Below are 15,514 nucleotides of genomic sequence, written 5' to 3'. Positions count from 1 at the left end.
TCTTTTAATCCCTGAAGGAATACAGATAACAGGTGATGGTAATCTGATAATGTTGATAGCAATGGAAAAGTTGTGATGAGTGACTTTAGTTCATCAAGCTTCATCTCCGATGAATTTATGTTTCTCTTTCTGCTCATTTACATTTACTTCTCTATTATTTGGATAGACAAATTTTCTCACTTTCCTTGGGTCTTACTCCCTCTTAGCTGACAATAATATGGAATTGCAATATATTTTTAAGCTCCTTAACATGTGTTTTAATAATTGTTTTATTACTTCAAACATCAATCAAGTTTAATACATTTCAAGTAACTTATGTGAGAATGATTTTCTTACTCTTTGGGCCAGACATTTGAGATAAACAAAGCCCTTCAATCTAGAACATGAGTTTAAAGTAATTTTCCAGTGATAAACAACCAATATTTCTTTGTCCTTTCTTTTAAGAAAAATTGTGTATTTAATAAGAGGCTTTACCAATTTCCATGTTATGATTCAGAAGGAAAACTGTGTACTATTTTATCATTTTGTACTATATCTTCATGGTTTTTTGTTTTGTTTTGTTTTGTTTTAAAGATTTTATTTATTTATTTGACAGACAGAGATCACAAATAGGCAGAGAGGCAGGCAGAGAGAGAGGAAGGGAAGCAGGCTCCCCGCCGAGCAGAGAGCCGATGTGGGGTTCAATCCCAGAACCCTGGGATCATGACCTGAGCCAAAGGCAGAGGCCTTAACCCACTGAGCCACCCAGGCACCCCTACATCTTCATGTTTTAAGATAATTTAAAAAACAAAATGCTTAAGCTAAAATAAAGAACCAAAGGTATTTCAAGCAAAAGAAACCACAGAAGATCATTCGGGGGAACTCCTAGCCTTCAAGCAGGTAAATTTATTATTTCTGTATTAAAAGTAAGGAGCCTAAAAAGTAAAATGTTCAGTCTGTTGACTTTTGTGCAGTATTCAAAAATAATGGCACCATATTTTGATAGTCCATTATCTTATGATATCTTGATATGGAATTGATACTTGAGCATTCAGTCTGGAGCATTCACAATATATCAGATGGTAAATAAAATATCAGCTCTTTGGTGAACCCTATTAGAGCTGGTTGAATAATATGTCCGAAAAGATATTTCTACCAGAACATTGGAATGTGATGTTAGATCTCATGATGAGATCATCTAGGTTTATCCAGGTGGGCCCTAAATCCAATGTTAAGTATCCCTATAAGACAGAAAAGGAGAAGACACAGATACAGAAATCCAAGTCAAAGATGCACAGAAGATAAAGTCACATGAAGACAGAGGCAGAGACTGAACCTGTGCATTGGAAAACCAAAGAAGCCACCCGATGCTGGAAGAGGCAAGAAAGGATTCTTTCCTAGACCTTATGGAGGAAATGTGGCCCTGCAAACACCTTTATTTTTTTACTTCTAGCTTCCAGAATAATGAGAGAATAAATTTCTGTTGTTTGAAACCACCAAGATTGTGGTAATTTGTCTTGGCAGCTCTAGGAATCTACTATACCTACCATTTGGCTTCTTCAAGCATAAGCCTGAAGAGCTAGATGAACACTGTTAAAGAAAATTATATAATGGAACTACTTCTAATTCAAATTCATAGGTATTAATAGTAACAAACTTCAAATAAATACTCAATTCTATTCAGAAAATCTAAAATGTTTCTCAGTCTTCCACACACCATAAGAAAATTCACATCTCCTCTTCAATTATTAAACTTTATCTTCTCTATATTATTATCTATACTCATCTTTCTTTGAAAAATGGAACTCAAATCCCATCATCTTATATTGGTAAACTTGTAGACCAACTTGCATTAACAGACATTTCATCTTCTTCCCAGATGTGACAATGGAGAATGCCCACACCCACCATCTTTTATCAAAGAACATCTATCCACATGTTCTCTGGACCCACTATATTCTTGCCTTCCCAATGAATGAACTTTAGTTTGTATCCTCTCTTTTCAGCAATATCTAACTTTTGATCTCTTCTAAAGCATTCCAATAAACACATAAATATGTTCTAATATAGACTATCTTAGAAAAACCCTCCATGGATCTCATAACTGCCTTCAACTCAAATTCTCTAAGTTTTCATACAAAAGATGTTGACTCTTGTTCATTTCCCAATAACCTTTAATATACTTCAATCTGCCTTCTATTTCCACATTTTTTAAAGATTTTATTTATTTACTTAACAAACAGGTCACAAGTAGGCAGAGAGGCAGGCAGAGAGAGAGAGAGAGGAGGAAGCAGGCTCCCTGCTGAGCAGAGAGCCCAATGCGGGGCTCGATTCCAGGACCCTGGGATCATGACCTGAGCCGAAGGCAGAGGCTTTAACCCACTGAGCCACCCAGGCGCTGCTATTTCCACATTTTTGAAAGTCACATCAAGATCATCAGTAACCTCTATGTTGCTAAATCCAAAGAATAATTCCCTATCCTCATGTATTAGATCTTTCAGTAACCATTAACATGGATGTCCACTTTCCTTCTTTCTTGACACTCAATTTTCTCTTAGTTTCCTTAACACTATACACTGTTGGTCTTCCTTCTTGCTTTGTGGTTCCTCTTTTTCTCCTTGAGGTTTTAATTCTGATATTCTTCATGACTCAGTTACAGGTCATCTTCTCATTAAAAAAAAAAAAACAAAAACAAAAACAAAAAACCAAACCTCCTTTTTTAGGTGATACCATCCCTACTCATACCTTTAAATTATTGGAAATTTACCTCACATTTTTTTTTTTATCTCAAGCTCAGACCTAGTGTATGAGTTGCATTCTTCCTACCTACTTGCCTGCTAGACATCACTTACTTATCTCACAAAGCCCTCCCCTCTCCCTGACAGTTTTCACGCACCTCCAATTTTTCACACTTAAACAAATGGTATCACTATCCATCCAGCTTTTAAAACTGAACATACAAAAGTCATCATATTCCATACGTCTCCACACCCTCCACATCCCAACCAGCACAAAGTCTTGTTTATGATACTTATCAAATATATTTCAACTTTGGTTAATTATCTTCTTCTTCACTGCTACCTTCCAAACACAGGTCAAAACTTTTTTTTTTTTTTTAACACTGTTATCTCTTACTAGACCAAAGCCTTTGACTGGGCTACCTACTTCTACTCTTTCCCTCCTCCAATTCATTAAGTCTTGTCATTTCTGAGATAAAAACCTTTCAGTTATTTCTTCTTATACTTAGAACAATACTGTAATTCTTTCCCATGGCTATAGACCCTCTGCCATGTAGCAATTACCTCTCTCTTTAACTTTACTGTATACACTTCTTTCTCTTCAGTCACTGTACTCTGGCATCATTGGTCTTTTTTTCAGGTTTTGAACACACCAAAATTTATTTTCTTCAGGGTCTTGCAATGTTTTTCTATTGTTCTTCTTTTTCATTTTCCAGTTATCAGCTTAACTTATCTAATCAGAGATGCTTTACTTGACTACCCAATATACATAACTCTCTATTGCATTATTTTCCATGCTGGTCTTTTATCTGTTTTCTTAATGACATTAATAACCTGTAATTGTTTAATCTAATTCATTTACAGTTTTCTGCATTAGAATGAAAACTTTATGGTAGAAGGGGAGCAATCTCCTGGGCTAATCATTGGATGTCTAAGCACAGTTTCTGATACAAAATAAGTCTGCTTATAGACTATTTATCCACTTTAGTACCTTCAGGAAATTCAAATTGTACAGTCATTAACAAACAATGCTCATGTGATAAGAGATAACTGAACTTCTAAAGTAATTCTCAAGGATTTTCTTTTTTATTAATGTATCTATTTTAAGATAATTATTGTCAACTAGGTACGCAATCATGAACTCTGGATGAGCTTACAGACTATGACGATTACTCTCAGTACAATATCTTCACACAATAACATAAGCCACTTAATTAAGGGAGGAAACTAGCACAAATGCTAGAGGGAAGCTCTGTTAAGTGTGGCAAGAAACCTACACTATGACTGACCAGTAAGGAATTGAAAGCGAGTCATGAGATGATTTCTTCAGGAATATTTAAATGAAGAAGTTTATAATACAAGCCTCTAATATTAGACCCATACGTTTTCTAAATACAGTCTTCTGGGTTTGTTTTCATTATCATTATCAGAGATTCCTCATAGTAACATTTTGAATGACTAAAACAGATTAGAAAACAAAAATCAGAAGCCCTACATTAGACTTCTCAATGTTTATTATGCACATTACAGTTAATTTTTCTTTCTGAATTTTCTAGTTTGATATACTTTGATTTTGTTGCATATATGACTCTGAAGTGGACACAGAATATATGATTCTGTGAATTGAGACTTGGAATTTTCATTTTAGTGTTTTATTAGCATTCTCAGACATTTTGGATTATTGTATGACTTCAGAGTGGTGTAACATTAATAAAAAGTAATAAAGAATATAAACTGATTTGGGGTAAAACCAAAGGTGAGATTAATAATCTGAACATGAATATGCTACATGTAATTAATTCTCAATTCAAATTATGATAAAACAATAGCTTTAGAAGCAGACATATTTGAATTTGAAAGATGCTCTGTCATATAATAATAGTGGTGTAAACTGTTTTTAATCTTCAAGTGCCTTTGAGATCATCAAAAGATAAATAAGCTGAAATTTTGAGGTAAAGTTGAAAATATTTCAAATTCATTGAAAAATCAGTGATTCTGCACCATCTATAGCTACTTAATTGAACTAATTAGTAGAGAATGTACAAATCATTTTGAGAATAGGAAAAAAAGGTAATTGATAAAAGATGCACAGGGAAAATTCTGTCTGCATTAAATATCCCAGGGAAGTGACATGGTGTCATTTCTGTACTAAAAGGTGAATGTAATTTGCACATTGAGCCCTATAATCAGGAACAAATGACTGTTGGTCCTACAAATGAAACCATCCTGGTTTTTCAAAAAAAGAAAAAGAAAAAGGAAAAGGAAAGTTACAGAAAAATAGCAACAACAAAAATGTGCCAAAACAGAAACAAATAATACAGATCAGATAAAGAAAGATCAATATGCTACAAACAGAACTACCAGTTCATGGACAGAATCACAGATTATAGAAAAAGCACTGTTCACATTTTTCATATCCTTCATGAAAACATATTAAATGCTTAAAATTTTGTGTTCAGTCGATTTAATACAAATAAAAACTATCAGTCTGGTTGACACATTCTCATTTAGTTCCATGTGGTATTAATGGAAGAAAGATGTAAACTTTATTAATTTGTGGACCTTGTAAGGTATCTATAATTAAATTCTAACTAATACTAGATTTTATTGTTGCTTCATATGAATATTACAGCTTTCCTAAATGATATTCTTAAATACCATTTCAAAATTGTTACTAATTTGTCAGGCTATTTTCCTATTAGCTCACAGTTGTTTTTGTTCTACTGTTGTCTTTTTTTAACATTTCAATCAAAAGACAGGAGATCTTTAACCATAAAATTAATATTTCACCACTCCCAAGTCTAATTTCCTATGGTAAGTGACAAGCTACTCATGGATGGTCTGATGGTTGCCTGTGTCAGCCCTTTTGTGGTCACCTCTGTCTGGAAGGATACCATATTCAGAGACCAGAACAATAGATCATGTTGTCACTGTGTTTTGTTCTTTCTTCTGCCCTTTATAAGTACTCCAAATGGCTGAAATTCAGTGAAATTCAATGGTTGATACAACAGACCAAGGCACTTGTTTACAGAAGGCTATGTTATTATGGAACTAAGCACTTAGGACTTGATCATTGACTGAAAAAGTCTTCAGGGGAAAAGAAAGAGATCTAGCCAGATGGTGCTTAAGAAAAAAAATCTGAATCTCTTTCACATAAATTAGCCAATTAATATGCAAAGTCACAAAAGGTAAATCTTGAAACTGTTCTTTTCCAATTCCAAAGCTGTCCTTTCCCAATTTTCCTCAATTTTCAAGCTGCTTTTAAGTTTTTTCTCCCCTAATTTTAGTTTTTTAATATAGAACTAAAATGATTATTAAATATAAAAAGCAATGTAGAATTATTTATCCCATATAAATGGTCTGGTGGCAAGAACACAAGATAGGAGCCTGGTTTTCACTGGGCTTATTATACTGCTTAACTATGAACAATTATAATTATTAATTTTCTCATCTATGTAGTAGGGTGGGCATTACAACTTCCTCCAGAGTTGTAAGGATTGAATGGGATAGTGGATTCATGGTTAAAGGACTCAAAGAGCTTAGGTTATGCCCAGCTGAAATGCAGACATATCCAGACAAATATTTAGAGGATTGTTGAAAATGACCTGCCAGCAGTTTATTTACCTAAACGCACAAGTGGCTTTCTGGGAAGAAACACATCTTTAAAAGGGAGATAGAGAAAGACACAAAAGACACAAATAAAAAGGCTCAGTTTCCTACAAGAAAGGTAATTTTGAGCCCAATATAGTGATGGTCACTCAAATCCATTTTCTTCCCTAACAAATGAACTCATGAACATATCCTAAAAAGATATTGCACAAAAGAAAATAAACAAAAATCCAAATCTGACAATAAACAGCTTTGTTACAATTCTGTAGATACTGGACAACAAAACTAGTCATTTTAAAACTGTAACACAAAAGTGAGAGATTTGAATATACATGGAACTCGGCATGGCTATGCACATTTAGGACATTTAGAGCATGTGGGTACCACTCAGCTCTGTCTTAACAAGGATTTCAGGGGACTACAGATATCCTTGCCAGACATCTGGCACCCTGACAGCAGTAGCTATAAATATAAAACTCCAAAGGCCCTTATTTTAGTGGCTTCAGAGCTTTAAGAAACATCAATACCTAAGTGGGAGTTTAAATTGATCACAGATATCCATGCAGAGGTATCACCTCACTAAATAAGTGTAAGGTAAGACACAAGAAAACAGCTAATGGGTGCTCTAGGTCAGGGGTCAGCAAACTTTTTCTATGAAGGGCCAAACAATAAATATTTTAGGTTTTGTGGGCCATATAGTCTCTATCACAACTACTCAAATTTATCACAACTACTCAACTACCAATGTAGTGACAAAGCATCCACAGGCAAATGAGACATGAAATAGTTGTTGCTGTATTTAAATAGTATTTTATTAACAAAAACAGGTTAGGACAGGATTTGTTCTGCTGTAGAAACTTGTTTGTGAATATAATAGAAGATTTGTTTGTGAATATAATAGAATGATTTTGAAAATTATTACAAATAAATAAGGACATATTTCAAAAAAAACTTTAGAAATTATGAATACATTGGCAATGAATGTCAAATAAATAATGTTTAATACATTGATGGGATTTTTTTTTAAACTCTAAAGTAGTTATAGTTACATATCCAAACTTCTTCAAATACAGAAGGCAAGCAAAATTATGCTCTCTCTTTCTCTCTCTCTCCCCACTTTTCCTCCTCCTCTCTCTCTATATATCTTCCTGAAGAGAAGTCTCTGAACCCGTACTTCCATTTCTAACAGTAGTTTCACTGGACAAAATTCCACTTCTGATAATGTAAATAATTACATTGGTCAGTGCCAACCTAATAATAGTTTGCCTAATGAATGACAGCATCCTTGACTTTAGCTAAGTTCTGGGAATGCAGGATGTTTTAAGATTCAAGATAAGTCATAAGGATGGCTCAAACATTAAGATCATTAATAATTTTACAACAATACGGAACTTTACAACAATATGGAACTGGAGAGTATGCAAGATGAGATAATTTACAAGAATGAGGGTCAGGTGATCACTTTTGGAAGTAAACATGTCATAATTCTAGCTAATAAGTTATAAAAAAGCTTGCTGAGGACTACCTGGGAAGAATATCCTCATTCTTAAAATGACAGATTCCTTACTCTTACATCTTTCTCTTCTACCATTGTCAGCATCTTAACTTGTCCTCTTAGACAATTTTTTTCCATAGTCTAAAAACATTTCTAGGCATCATTAAAGAAAGCAAAATTGAAAACATGTTTCGTACTTTTTAAGAGTGAGGAAAGCCTTCCCAGAGGGTCTTCAGTAGTTTTATACCTAAAATATTATGTAGATGTTATGTATATCACAACTGCAGCATAAAGAAAAGATTGGTAAAGGTACCTATATGGTTGAAAGGCTATATTTTACTTAACATAAACAATTATCTCTAAGGAGAATGTAAAAGTTAGGTGAATTGCCACAGCAATACATAAATATTGTAGAGGAAACACAGTGAAAAGCTCAATAGATAAATTAAATGAAATACTAAAATAATCTAAATAATCAAAAAAGACAGGGAGGAAATTCTTTTTAAAAAAAGATTGTACAGACAGAAAAATAATAATAAAATCGTGGACATACATCTACATTAAATATAAGTAGTCTAATACACTTTATTAAAAGAGATTCTGATACTGAATTATTTTAAGAGACCAAAATATATGTTGATATATATAAGTACTTAATATAAGAACTTGAAAACCAATGATTAGAGTTGTTGGAAGAAAAAGAATGGAAAAAGATGTATCAGGTGCCTGGATGGCTCAGTAGGTTAAGCATCTGCCTTCAGCTTAGGTCATGATCTTGGGGTCCTGGAATTGAGTCCTGCATCAGGGTCCTGGCTCAGCAGGGAACCTGCTTCTCCCTCTCCCACTCCCTCTGCTTGTGTTCTCTTTCTCTTTGTCAAATAAATAAAATCTTAAAAAAAAAAATGTATCACACAAACACTAATAAAAAGATGTCTGGGGTCGCTATATAAATATCTGACAACGTAACTTCAGAAAAAAGGAAAATTAGCAGAAAAAAGGATATTATGTAATGATAAAAGTATCAATTCATCACAAAGATCTAATAATACTGTGTCTACATGTAACAACATGGCTTCAAAATACATGAAGCAATACTCAAATAATTTGATAATAAGCAGTGTATTTATAAATAATACCTAGATCAAAGAATTTCATAAGGAAATTTCAAATTTGATTTTTAACAATTTTAAGTTGATTAAAAATTAAAATACAACATATCAACAATTGAGAGATGCAGATAAAACAGCACACAGAAAGAAATTTATACTACAAATGTGTATGTTAGAAAGAAGAAAAAAATCAATAACCAAAGCTTCTAACTCAAGAAACTAGAAATTAAAAAAAAAAAAGAAACTAGAAATAAAGAGCAAATAAAATGCAATTCTTGCAGAAGGAAATAACAGAAATTGATAAACTGAAAACAGAAAATCATAAAGAAAAAGATATTAAACCAAAAGCTGCTTGACCAAAAAGATCCATAAAAGTGATAGTGAAAATGAGGGTTTGAAAAAAGTGAGGACTCAGTGAGCACCACTGGAAACAGAAAGGGCAAATATCACAAACATTAAGAGAATCCTAAGAAACTACTAATTCCTTAAAAGATATGAATTACAAAAACAATTTCAAGAAAATGTAGAAAACTGGAATTATTTTCTATTAAAGAAATTGAATTCATAGTTATAAAACCTTCTAAAAATGTAAAAATAAAAATAAAAATAAATTTTAAAATAATTTTTAAATATCACCAAATCTATAAAATCTCTTCCAGAAAAGAGGAAAAAAAAATTTTATGAGGCAACCATTACTTTAATAGCAAAACTAGATAAACACAATAAAAAAAAATAGGGCAGTCCAGTATCTTTCATGAACACAAAAATCTTTGACAAAATATTAGCCAAATGAATATGCCAATATATAAAAATAATGAAACACCATTATCATGTAGGGTTTATCTCAGGAATGCAAGTTTGCTTCCAACATTCAAAAATAAATAGATATATTTAAATCACAGATTAACAGATTAAATGAGAGGGACTGATAAAATTCAGTATCTATTTAGGATAAAAAACACTCTGGAAATTAGTTGTAAATTAAAACTTTCTGAACCTGATAAAGACTATCTACAAAAAACTTAAACCTATCACCATACTTACTGTGAAAAACTGAACGTTCCTTACCAAAAGTCAGGAATAAGGCAAGAATATCTGTTTGTAATACCCCTAACTCTATACCATATTGGTTGCTGTAGACACTGTGATAAGGTGAAGGAAAAAGAATGTGTCAATTCTCTCTAAACTGATCATTAGATTTCATACCACCCAATTAAAATCTCAACAGATATTCTGTAGATATTATCAGGCTAGCTCTAAAACGTAAATGGAAAAAGAGATATACAAGAAATGCCATTTTCCAAAAAAAGAGCCAAGTTGGAGGCATAACATTTCCTATTTTAAGACTGACTCCTGACCTATAGTTATTAAAAGATTGTGTCACTAATAAAAAGAGAGACACGCAGATGGAAGAGATGGAACAGATAATGCTGAACTAGATCTATGCAAATAGAATCAATTGATTTTTACCAAAATGCATAGATAATTCAATGGAGAAATGATTTTTTTCAATAAATTGCATTGGAACAATTGAACACTGAGTATAAATAATTCAAAACAAAAGAACCTCAACCTATATCTCATTCAGTACAAAAGCATTACTTTAAAATGGATCAAAACCTATAAAATGCTTAGAAGAAAATAGAGAAAATCTTTATAATCTTGAATTATTCAAAGGATTATTATATAAGACACCAAAGGCATGATCTGTAAAAGAAATATTGGGTAAAGTGAAATTAATCAGTATTTAAAATATTTTCCCTCCAAAACATTTAAAAACTAAACATATATTGAAACAAAAATTTCCAAATCAAATATCTGACAAGGGACTTGTATCTAGAATATAATAAACTCAATAATAAAAAGAAAAATTTTAAAAAATGGGTAAAAGACCTGAACAGATTCTTTACAAAGAAGATATGCAGATGGCAAGATATACACATGGCAAAGATGTCCAATAAAGGTTAACAATAAGATGTGCTACTGAGGATGCATTTTGCTGATGGGAATGCAAATTATTACAACTACCCTATGATACAATTGTGCCATTTTTCATTAAGTTAAATATACATTCATATGATCCAGCAATTTACTTTTAGGGTTTAGAAAAAAAGGCTCTCATTGGTGGGTGATTTTTCACCGAGGGGATGTTAAAATTTTGAGATATTTTTGCTTGTTAAACCCATGGATATTACTGGCATCTAGTTGCTAGAGGCCAGAGATGCTACAAAACATCCTATAATGCCCAGGACAGTCCCCTCTAATAAAAAATTACACAGTGTAAAGTATCAGTAGTGCTGAGGCTGACAAGTCTTGTCCTATAAAAAGGAAAAGGCTTGTTATGCAAAAACCTGAATACAAATAGCACTATTACTCATAATTGTCTCCAGACAGAAAAAAAAAAAAAAAATCTTATCGTTGGTGAAGGGATAAACAAATTGTGGTACATCCATACAATAGAATAGTACTTGGCGATAAACAAGAATGAACTACATGAATTATTAATATTTATTATTATTAACTACATGAATTATTAATATATTAAACAACATGAATGAATCTCAAATGGACTTTGCTAAGTGAAAATATGTCAGTCTCAAAAGATTACACAATGTACAATCCCTTTATATGACATCCTCTTAAACTTTAAAACTATAGGAATAGAGAATAATCATTGGTTGCCAGGAAATCAGGGAAGTGTCTAACTATGAAGGGCATAAAGAGGTAATTCTGGGGGGTAATAGAATTGTTCTGTATCCTGTCTTTGGTGGTGGCTGCACCAAACTGTGAATATGTTTAAACTCACATAACTGTATAATAAAAAAAGAGGAGGAAATTTATGGTATGTAAATTTTTCAAATGATTAAAAAAAAAAAAGCACACAGAAATCCTTTAAAAAACTGATAGAAGTAAAAATTTTATATATTTGTTAAATGATTCCATTTCTTAATGGCACACTGAATTAAGAGAAGAGACTCTGGAGCAATGATAACTGGGTTCCAATTCCACCTCTGCCAAGTTTGTATATAAAGTCTCCTTTGAATGGTCTAATTTAATTTTATATAGATGTTGTATGATTTATCTGATACCCCACTACTAAACATTCAAGTCATTTCCATCTTTTCAAAAAACATATCTTTTCTCTATCAAACTAATTTTTTACAAAATTAGAGCTTTGGTTATTCCTTATCCAAGGCATTTTACCAATATCTTTTTCAAAAATTAAAGCCCTATCATTTTATAGTTGCTAGTTATTGAATATCCTTAGAAAGAATTCCCATTCTGCCTTTACAAATAGCATGAGGAGACAGTCTGACAATTAATTTTGAGAATGTAAATTTATATTTACAGAACCACATATATATAAGTGTATACAAAAACATATAGATATGCACACGCACACACACATGCACACAAAAACACACTTCTTTTTTACCAAATTAAACAGAGCAATGTGTCCCCATTCTATACTCTATGAAGAATGAATTTGTAACTTTATCTTAAAAAAGCAATATCAAGTTCTGTGCTCTCTGTTTATTCACCTCTGATTCGTAGGTTCTAGCCTAGACAGCCATAGAAGATGAGTCACCTGCTCTGAAAGTAGACTCTTTTTTTCCAAGAGATAGCGTCACTTCTTATTTGCAGTGGCACAGGTCAGATCTCCATCATGAATCTTTAGAAGAACAGGTGTCAAAACAATATGAACTATACTTTATTGGTAAAGAATACAAATTTTGAAGTTATCTGAATTGCATAATTTCCAAATGTGTTATCTCAGGACAGAAACAAAATACCCTCTCCAATAACATATATTTTTCTCATCACACTACAAGCTCTTCAAACCAGGAAACTTAACTTTATTCATTTTATATCCCTGAAACATGCATAATGCTCAAATGTGTATTAAATAAATCCTTAATGGAGGTATTTTTAAAATAGATATATGTACATATGATAAATTCTTAGATTTCTTAATTAAAGGAAAATAGAATAAAAATCTTCTAAACCTAAAATTTTTGCTTTGTTGTATATAAATATGATCACATAACCATATAATAAAAGAATTGTTCAAATAAGCAAATCTCTTCCAATTTTTCCCTCTTATGGTTGAAATGTGATATTATTATTGTTCTTTGTTACTTAAAATTTTATACATACACACATACACACTCAAAATGTCCACAAATAAGTACTGAACAGCAAGGAAAATAAACTAACTTTAAGGAAGTTAGCATATTTATATATAATTTATATATAGGTTATCCTCCACATTAAGTAGAATGTTTACCTTCACAGCTACAGAATTTATAATTATCTTATTTATTCATGTGCAATTTTAAAATCTGTAATTTAGGAATTATTTAAACTCTTCTATCTGGTATTAATTACTTCTCTTCAAGGTGATGGTCCTAGCTACTAATTTAGTTAGACAGCTACAAAGAAATATAAAAAGAAACCAGGTGGATAATTATATAATTCTTGTACTGGATACACAGTTATTATTTTTAATAGTTTACATAATGCCCAAAATTCTCAGTAGGGAATAAAAATCATTTTAGTTTAATCTGTCAATCAAAAATAAATATTTTTCTTTTTTCCCAGTGATTATATGTTTAAGACAATCATGAAAACTGAGCAGGAACTATTGGGAAGCATAATACCATAAATTTACAGCTGGGCTTAAGTTGGCTAAGAGATTGATGACCCACTTGTTAATATGGGAGAAATATTCACAGGGTATATAGAGTTACTTTACTATGGGTAGTTTGATGTGTTGTATTATGTTAGAACTACTCTATTTGACCTCTGTTCAGTGATGCATGATAAATGTGAAGTATTGTACTTCCTTAGAAAACAGACTCAATGCATTTCAATCCCATGCTGGTTGTTACCCAAAGCAAGCATGGTTAAATTACACGCATCTCTTGGTTTTAAAGGAAGGGAAAAATAGGGGGAGGAGACACATTTCTCATGGATTAGCATCCTCTGATCTATTTTTGCACCTAACCTAATACAAACTCAGTAGATCATTTTTTCATGGTTGAGAAGAAAAATGTTTTATGTCTGTGTTTTTAATGTTGTACAGATCTGAAAAACATTTAAAACAGTCTAACCAAATCAAGTGTTCTCATTAAATATTAAATATTAAAGTTTCATACCATATAAGCATACAGATCATGTTTATTGGAAAGGTAATTTAAGATTCTTCCAGAGTGTTTTTGTTTTATAAATTTTTTTAAAGATTTTATTTATTTATTTGACAGAGAGAGAGAGATCACAAGTAGACAGAGAGACAGGCAGAGGGAGAAGGGGAAGCAGGCTCCCTGCTCAGCAGAGAGTCCGATGAGGGGCTCGATCCCAGGACCCTGAGATCACGACCTGAGCCGAAGGCAGAGGCTTAACCCACAGCCACCCAGGTGCCCCAACTTCCAAAGTGTTTTTATCTTTTATATACTTGTATACTTCAACATACACATACCCACTCAGGTGACATATGTTTGGTCCTATATTAAATTCCAAATGGTTCAGAATCATTCAAGTTCATTCTGGGTACTGATCTTGTCCCCATCACCTATAGCATTACATAACCTTGTTTTTAAACAGTAGATTCTACATAAATGGTAAAAGTACAATAATAATAATATAATAATATTAATGTTAATAATACTAATGCTTAATATTAATAATTAATAATAGTAATAATCCCAATGACTTTAAAGATATTTATATGTAATAAAAATTTTATTGTATTATTTGAAATATGTACATTACTGTAACCCCCAATACATATTATGCCTTTCATGTTGACAGTTTATTTCACTTTAAACATTTTAAATATTAAAGTGAGTAATAACTCTAAGTGGTTACATAGAACAGTATAATTAAAGTTGCTGAAGTTATTCCCTCATTTTTAAAGTCTGAATTTTTCTTTTAAATTGGGGATTTTATTTTTTGAAGATTTTCTTTGTTTGAGAGAGACAATCTGAAGCAGACTCCTCACTGAGTATGGAGCCTGATGCGGGGCTCAATCTCACAACTGCAAGGTCATGGCCTCGGTGGAAACCAAGAGTTGGATGCTTAACCAACTGAGCACTCAGGTTCCCCCAAATTGTTGATTTTACTTATTTGTATTTTTTTAAATTTTTTAAAGATTTTATTTGCTTATTTGAGAGAGAGAGAGTGAGCAGAAAGAGAGCATGATGAACAGAGGGGAGGGAGAGGGAAACAGACTCCCCTGCTGAGCATGGAGCACAGAGCAGGACTCAATTCCAGGATTCTGGGATCATGACTGAACCAAAGGCAGACATTTAACTGACTGAGCCACCCAGTTGCCCCTCAAATTGTTGATTTTAAAGAGTGACTTAAAATAATGATCATTATTGATCACTGGAAGATCATGACCAAATATGCTTTTTTCTTTTTTTCCTAAAGATTTTATTTATTTATTTGACAGACAGAGATCACAAGTAGGCAGAGAGGCAGGCACAGAGAGATGGAGAAAGCAGGCTCCCTGCTGAGCAGAGAGCCCGATGCAGGGCTCGATCCCAGGACCCTGAGATCATGACCTGAGCCGAAGGCAGAGT

Source organism: Martes martes, assembly GCF_963455335.1.
Source record: "Martes martes genome assembly, chromosome: 11".
In the NCBI taxonomy this organism is placed as follows: domain Eukaryota; kingdom Metazoa; phylum Chordata; class Mammalia; order Carnivora; family Mustelidae; genus Martes; species Martes martes.
The sequence above is the reverse complement of the archived record's forward strand: the minus strand, read 5'-3'. Positions refer to the sequence as shown.